We start from the raw sequence: 7267 nt of genomic DNA, 5'->3' as shown, positions 1-7267 counted from the left end.
GGGGTTGTGGACAGCAAGGGCACCCAGACACAAAGTAACAAGCCATAGGGCGACTAAGGCAAAGTCTCTAGCAGTATTGTTTACAGGGAGTGGCTGGTGGTGCTGCCTAGCAGTGGGATCTTGAGAGATCTGTGCTAGAGCGGAGTGAGAAAAAATAAAAACAACGATCCTGACTGGTGGTGTCCTGAGGTGGTGCCTAGTGAAAGGCGGTAGCCACAAGCAGGTGGGAACCTGACAGGTGGAGCCAAAGGTGGGATCGTCACAGTTCTCACTTGGCTAATGTAAACAAGTAGCCTGATAATCAAAACAAGTAATCAACCTTAAGAATGCAGCTGCATTCTCAGGCCAAGTTGTACCACATGCAGGGTCAGGAGACATCACCTGAGGGGGAAACCAGCTACCTGAATGATGGGAAGATAATGATCTAATAGATACAAGGTGCCCCTCCCAGGGAGTTTTGGGGGTATAAGATCAGGGAGATCAAGCCTCCAGGGGGCTGAAGAAGCCCCAAGATACCAACAAGATCAAGACTTCAGGGGGATGACGTAGCCTTGAAGAATCATCAAGAAGCAGCATCAAGTACACAGCAGACTCAACCCTTCTCAGGCAAGATTATCATTGTGCTGTTAGGAGGCTTCCAGCCAGTGAACAAGGGGAAAAGCATAAAACAGGAGTGGGGAGGCAGAAGATAGCTGTGTGTGAATCCTGCTCTAATAAAGCCTTTAATTTCTTCACTGCCAGCTGTGTTCATGATCCTTTCAACATTCCGAACTTATTAGTCTTGCATTTGGCAAAGGCTAGGCATTTGGTGTTACATACACACAGTGCTCTATGTCAGTTTTCCTATTTTTTCCATGCCCCTCCCCAGCATTGAGGGTCTATGTGGGCCATCCATTGAGTATAGTAGGTGAGATTCCTCCATCCAACCTGTAAATGCATTTTGCCCAGTTCATACCAAACCTGTTTATGATAGAATGAAATAGACCAGTGGTTCCCAACCTTTATGAGTAGAGGACCCCCTTTATAAGGTAAAATTAAAAGTGTGACACCACCCCACTCACACTAATTGTAATTTTAGTCTCTGTTGTGAAAAAATAGTGTGTGGCAAAATCACATCTCCAAATATCCCTTTCCATAAAAAGCTCCCTACAGACAGGGAAGTGTTGCTTTTTTTTCTTAACGCAAATGTCCAATCAAATTTGGATCCCTCCCCCCCCAACAGTCTGACGATGTACAGTTCTTTCTCCCAACACCAGTGGGTTACAGTTTTGGGCTAAGATCCAGGTTCAAATCCCCACCCAGCTATGAAGCCAACTGGGTGGAGCAACTTGAAGGAAAGGTGGATATAAATGCAATAATAATTAAATAAATAAATACATTTCAGCTGCAGTATGTGGACCCCAGCCTCAGCCAACCTGCTGAGATTTAATAATAATAAATAGAGAAGCAGCAATGTGGTAGCTGTGGGGATGCTAAATTGTGAAGACAAAAGGGTGGACAGACTGAAGAGGGGTGTTAGTTCTTTTAGGCCTTGGGGTGATCATCAGAACTGATGACTTGGTTAGCGTGTACTTGGGGAATGAGAGTGGAACAGAAGACAGATCAGAGCACGCACACAAACACATCTGCCCCTCCTGCAAGCGTCTGCAGGTGTGCATGCATTTGGGCACATGGGAGGAGGGAAACCCTCAACTGCCACAGCATCTTGGAGAAAGAGATTGGGGGGTAGATTGTAGGTGGAAGAAAGGGGGAATGCTGGCACACACACACTTAGCCTCAGAGATGGGGGGTCCAGCAAGTCCTGAGCTTTCTCACTGCTCCTTGGCTCCATCTGGGCTGAAGGCAAGATCTGGGCAGCCTCACAAATAAGAATATTTTTTCAAAAGGATAAAAGGAGACAGCAGTGAATCAGGAGCCAAGAAAGGCAGGCAGGCTCGCTGCCAGGAAGGAAGGGGGAAAGAAAGCAGCCTTTCCTTGCAGCCATGCTGCTTTTTGCTTCACAAACAGCCCTCTTCTCTCATTCTGAGTAAGGGCGTTGTCAGCAGTAGCAGTGCGAGGAGACAGGAGTCGGTGATACTAATTTTCTTCCTGGTAGCTCCACCCTCAGCCTCCTTTGGCGTCTGCCATGTGTTTTATAGGCAGATGCCTGCCCTCAGTGTGACTGAAAGATCCTCTGCTCCTTTAGCAAAAGTCCTGTCCTCTCGTTTGGAGCAAGGGGCAAGTGTCGTCTGCAGCGGCAGTGGGGAGCAGACAGCATTCGGGAGTGAAGACTTTTTTTAAAAAAATTAATAAATAATTCATTTCTTTACTGTCCGTAACCCCCTCTGGATTACTTCACAGCCCCCAGGTTGGGAACCACTGAAGTAGACTGCTCTAATATTTCAAATGCTTCCCACAGGTTCAGTGTGATCCAGTAACTGAAAAGGAAGCTCCATGGGATTTACGCCCAAGTAAACCCTTATTCAGGATTAAGTCATCACATGATGAGAGAAACAGCAGGATCAAGCTGACTGGCACTGGCCCTGCTATAGCATCCCCTACTTACCCCACCCCCATACATTGGGAGGTATCTGAAGCAGGGAGACTGTTCTATAGGTATAGGCTCCACATGAAATTTAGAACCCTACATGATCAAGGTTCTAATTCGCATGAGGAGCCTCCATGCATAGAAACCTCCACTCCAATTTTTGAAGGGCAGTGGGGTCAGGTGATGGTGATATGATGGCAGGAGGGGTTAGTGAGTGTGGCCCCACTTTCCCCCTCAGGTGGATGTAGTCACATGGTAACTCAATAGGGCTTAAGTGTTCATAGGATCATAGGAAGCCACAGACTTCCTAGGGCACAACTGGACAGATGCAACATTATCTGAGCTTCTTTCTTTGTATTTTCCTCATTTGGCTTGATGCTCTGCCACTACCATCACCTGCGACCAAGGCAAAGAAAAATTGGCAATAGAGCTACATGGACAGGGATTATTGAGTTCAGAAGAGCATTTTTTATTTGCATTTGGGTTTCTGGAAAATTTCCTCGAACACTAAAAATGTTAGTTCCCCAAGGAAGCTGAACACAATGGCTTTCTTCCAGACTTTAAGATTTTTCAACCCAAATCAATACATGTGTCTCTGTGAAGAGTGTACCTTAAAGAAGCTTTCCATTGTGGCGCTCAAGTTCTAAAAAACCTGTAATGACATGATGTGTAACTCTGAGGGGTAGTGCAAGTTAGCCAGCACTGGGAAACTGCATGACTCTTTGTACTTGGATGTTATGTGGACTGGAATATTTGAAGCTCTGCATGCAAATAGGCTCTTACATACATATAACTTTATAAGTCTTATAGAAAAGAATTGACACTCAAACACAAAAAGAACATTAAAGTCCAGTGCAGCTGTATATTTGACCTACATCCAAAGTCCAGTTCTAGACTACAGGATGCTAACTGCAGCACTAGTGCCACAAATGCCACAACTAGAAAATATTTGGGTCATTTGCAGACAGGGGTACGAACCCAACTGAGGCACAGTATCAGGCCTACACTCCAATCTGCCTTTCCCATGCAGAGCTGCTGCCTGCTTCTTAATTCAGTAGATTAAAAGAAGAAAAAATACCTTAGGCAAGGGAACATGAGAATAGCCTGCTGGATCAAGTCAATGGCCCATCTAGACCAGCATCCTGTTCTCACAGTGGCCAACCAGATACCCATGGGAAGCTCACCAGCAGGAACTCAGAGTGACAACATTCCCCCTCTTGCGGTATTTCTGGCAACTAGTATTCCGAAACATGCTGCCTCCAACCATGGAGGCCGAGCATAGCCATCATGGCTAGTAGCCTTATCCTCCATATATTTGTCTAATCCTTTTTTAAAGCCATCCACCTTGGTGGCCATCCTTGCCTCTTGCGCCAGTGAATTCCATGTGCTGCATGAAAAAGTACTCTCTTTTGTCAGTTCTGAATCTTCCAACATTCAGCTTTATTGAATGTCCACAAGTACTAGTGTTATGAGAAAGGGAGAAAAATGTTGCTCTGTCCACATTCTCCATGCCATACATAGTTTTATACGCTTCTATCATGCCACCTCTTACTTGCCTTTTCTCTTAACTAAAAAGCCCCAAATGCTGCAACCTTTCCTCATAGGGGAGTTGCTCCATCCCCTTGATCATTCTGGTTGCCCTTTTCTAAACCTTTTCCAACTCTACAGTACCTTTTTTTGAGGGAGACCTGCCTAGTATTGTAATTCTTCCTACAGCAGCACTATAAGATTCAGTTTTGGTATACTTGTCAAAAGGTTAGCCACCTAGGCTCTATACCAAAATAAAACCAGCAACCCTTATGTGAATTATACAAATGAGGCCAAATAAGGAAGAAAGAGGTTTCTGACAAGCCAATTATAATATTAAGTAATTTCAAGCATATTTCACAGATAACTCTTCACTGGCTTCCAGATGTTAATGTTAACTGAAGAAAATTGAACTTTGAGATTTCAGGAAACTTTCTCTATGATTTTTAATAATAATACAAATTTTAATCTCAAGAAGGCTTTGAGGAAGGTCATTGGATATGAATACAGTAGGGCCCCGCTTTACAGCGTTCCGCTGATGCGGCAGCTTTCAATCAGGGGAAATTCCCCGCTTTAAAGCCGATTTTGCCATTTTGCGACGCTTTCGCGTCATTTTTGCATGACGCGGCCCATTATATTCTATGGGGTTCCACTTTACGGCGATTTCCGCTTTATGGCGGGGGCCTGGTCCCTAACCCACCGTATTAGCGGGGCCCTACTGTACTCAAGACTGGCAGGGTGGATGATAATATTGTGCCTCTCCTTTTGCACCATTATATATATTTCAATCTCATGATTTCCTTTTATTTCCCCTCCAGAAAACAATCCATTATTCTGTTTCATCATCTGGATGATTTTATGAAGAAGAAGAGGAAGAGGAAGAGGAAGAGGAGGAAGAGGAGGAAGAAGAGGAAGAGGAAGAAGAGGAGGAAGAAGAGGAAGAGGAAGAAGAGGAAGAGGAAGAGGAAGAAGAGGAAGAGGAAGAAGAGGAAGAGGAAGAGGAAGAGGAAGAAGAGGAAGAAGAGGAAGAAGAAGAAGAAGAAGAAGAAGAAGAAGAAGAAGAAGAAGAAGAAGAAGAAGAAGAAGATGTCATGATCTTTGGGTCAGAAGGTGTCCCATTATCTCATCCATTCTTATCAAAACTCTTTGGATACCTTCACAATGCTTAATGTGAGGATGTCAAAGATCTTAATGACCTGCTTTGGAATACCAATTTGTCTAGGTCTGAATGCTCACGCATATTAGGATTCAAGCTGCATTTCCTCCTCCCCCTGCCCCCATGTTCTTCTCTGCTTTAGGGTTAATCAAAAATCTAAACCTACTCTTTCCAGTCAAAGTCCAACATTCTACTAATGGCCAAATTCACTGCTCATGCATTATCTCAACCACATCATAGGCAATAAGTGCCAATTAGCTGCTTGAGAGGAGGAGGGCACTGAGAGAATGAGGCTGCAATCCTATACCCACTTATCTGGGAATAAGCTCCATTAAACCAAATGACACTTCTGTCTAGAAATATCTAGGATTGTACTATAAATCCAGACGCTCCACTTCCGTTCCCAAACAGTTGGTCAATGTTACTACTGTTTTCTAACAAGCTGACACAGACAAAGTCCCAGCAGGTAGATTGGGTCAGGACTCAAAAGCCATACACACAGCACCTGTTTGTATACATATACAACATTTCTTCCTCTAGCTAAGGATGCATGAGTTTGTGTGTGATCCCTAACTGGTAAGGTGTTGCACTGTGTAAACACATAGGAACTATTTACACAATCAGTACCCATGTCAAGTACATTCTTTACTTTCAATCAGCAACAAGAAGTTACTGATTGCTTTCCCAAAGGAATAATATGTGCCACTACCTACTAGAACATCAGTAAACAGCTATTTGAATGGGCTTATTTACTCTTCATTATTTAAAAATGAAGAAAGTTTTAGGCACTTAATTATATGTCAGTCTATGGATCTGCTTTTAATTTTAATATTACTTATACTCCGTTAATAAAAATTTGTGGCATTTTATATTTTATTTCTGCAATGCACTTTGCAAAAATTAAGTGGCTAATTACTAATATTAATAAAATATATGATCTATATTCCAGTTCTGCTAATGTACAAGTGCATAAATGTTGCAATATTTAACATGTGCATAAAATATATCTTGTACAGCACATTTAAATCACATTTGTGTTGATTTAAATAATAGCTTTAGGCTTTATTAAATACCATAACCAAATACTCCTGTTGCCTAGCCTTCGCTAATTTCCAGATACAAAACTGCTGTATCAGCCATTTAACTTTGGTTTCAGATTGCTGGGAATTTTTCTTTTTCTTTTTTTATTTAGTACTACTTGAAAATGCAAAGATATAAACAACTTTGAGTCTCAATATTCTTCCTGTTGTTGAGGCTCAAAGACATGTCTCAGCTCTTTAAAAAGTAGTTATTTTAACATAACATCTAAAATATATTTTGGACTTCAAAGAATAAACTAGTCGCTCATCCTTTTAGTGTTTCAAGAGATTTGTGCATTGTAAGGAGAACACTGAGGTTACTGAAAAAATTCAATTCAATTGAAATAGCTTAACATATTTCATGCTATGGTTTAAAGCAGGGGTGGGGAAAATCTGTAGTTCTCCAGATATTATTCAACTTCAACTTGCATCAGCCCCAGCCAGCATGGCCAATGGTCAGGGATGATGGGAACTGTAGTTAATACCACATCTGGAGGGCCACAGGGTCTTCATTCTGGTTAGAATAAAGCTACAATCCTATGTCCATTTACCTGGGCAGAAGTTCCTTTAAACCAGGGGTGGGAACCTATTGCTCCCCCAGATGTTGTTGGATGACAACTGCCATCATCCCTGACCTTTGGCTATGCTGGCTGGGACTGATGGGAGCTAGAGTCCAACAACATTTGGAGCGACACAGATTCCCTTTCCCTGTATTAAAGCTTTAGTTTTACTTCTAGGGATGGGGGATAAATTCAATTCAGTTCACATTTATAGATGAACCTGCCTAATTTGCACTTTCTGAAACAAGGCACAAATCAAAACAAAGCCATCTTTTGCAATTTGCACTTCTCTGAATTTTGCATTGCAGTTCTCCAGCAAAGTACAAAAATGCATATATGGTAAGATATGCATTAAAATGCTGATATATTAGCAAAAATAGCATGCAAAAATGCATAAAGGAAAACTGCTTTGGAAAAG

Source organism: Rhineura floridana, chromosome 7 (assembly GCF_030035675.1).
Source record: "Rhineura floridana isolate rRhiFlo1 chromosome 7, rRhiFlo1.hap2, whole genome shotgun sequence".
NCBI classification, from domain to species: Eukaryota; Metazoa; Chordata; class Lepidosauria; order Squamata; family Rhineuridae; genus Rhineura; species Rhineura floridana.
The sequence above is the reverse complement of the archived record's forward strand: the minus strand, read 5'-3'. Positions refer to the sequence as shown.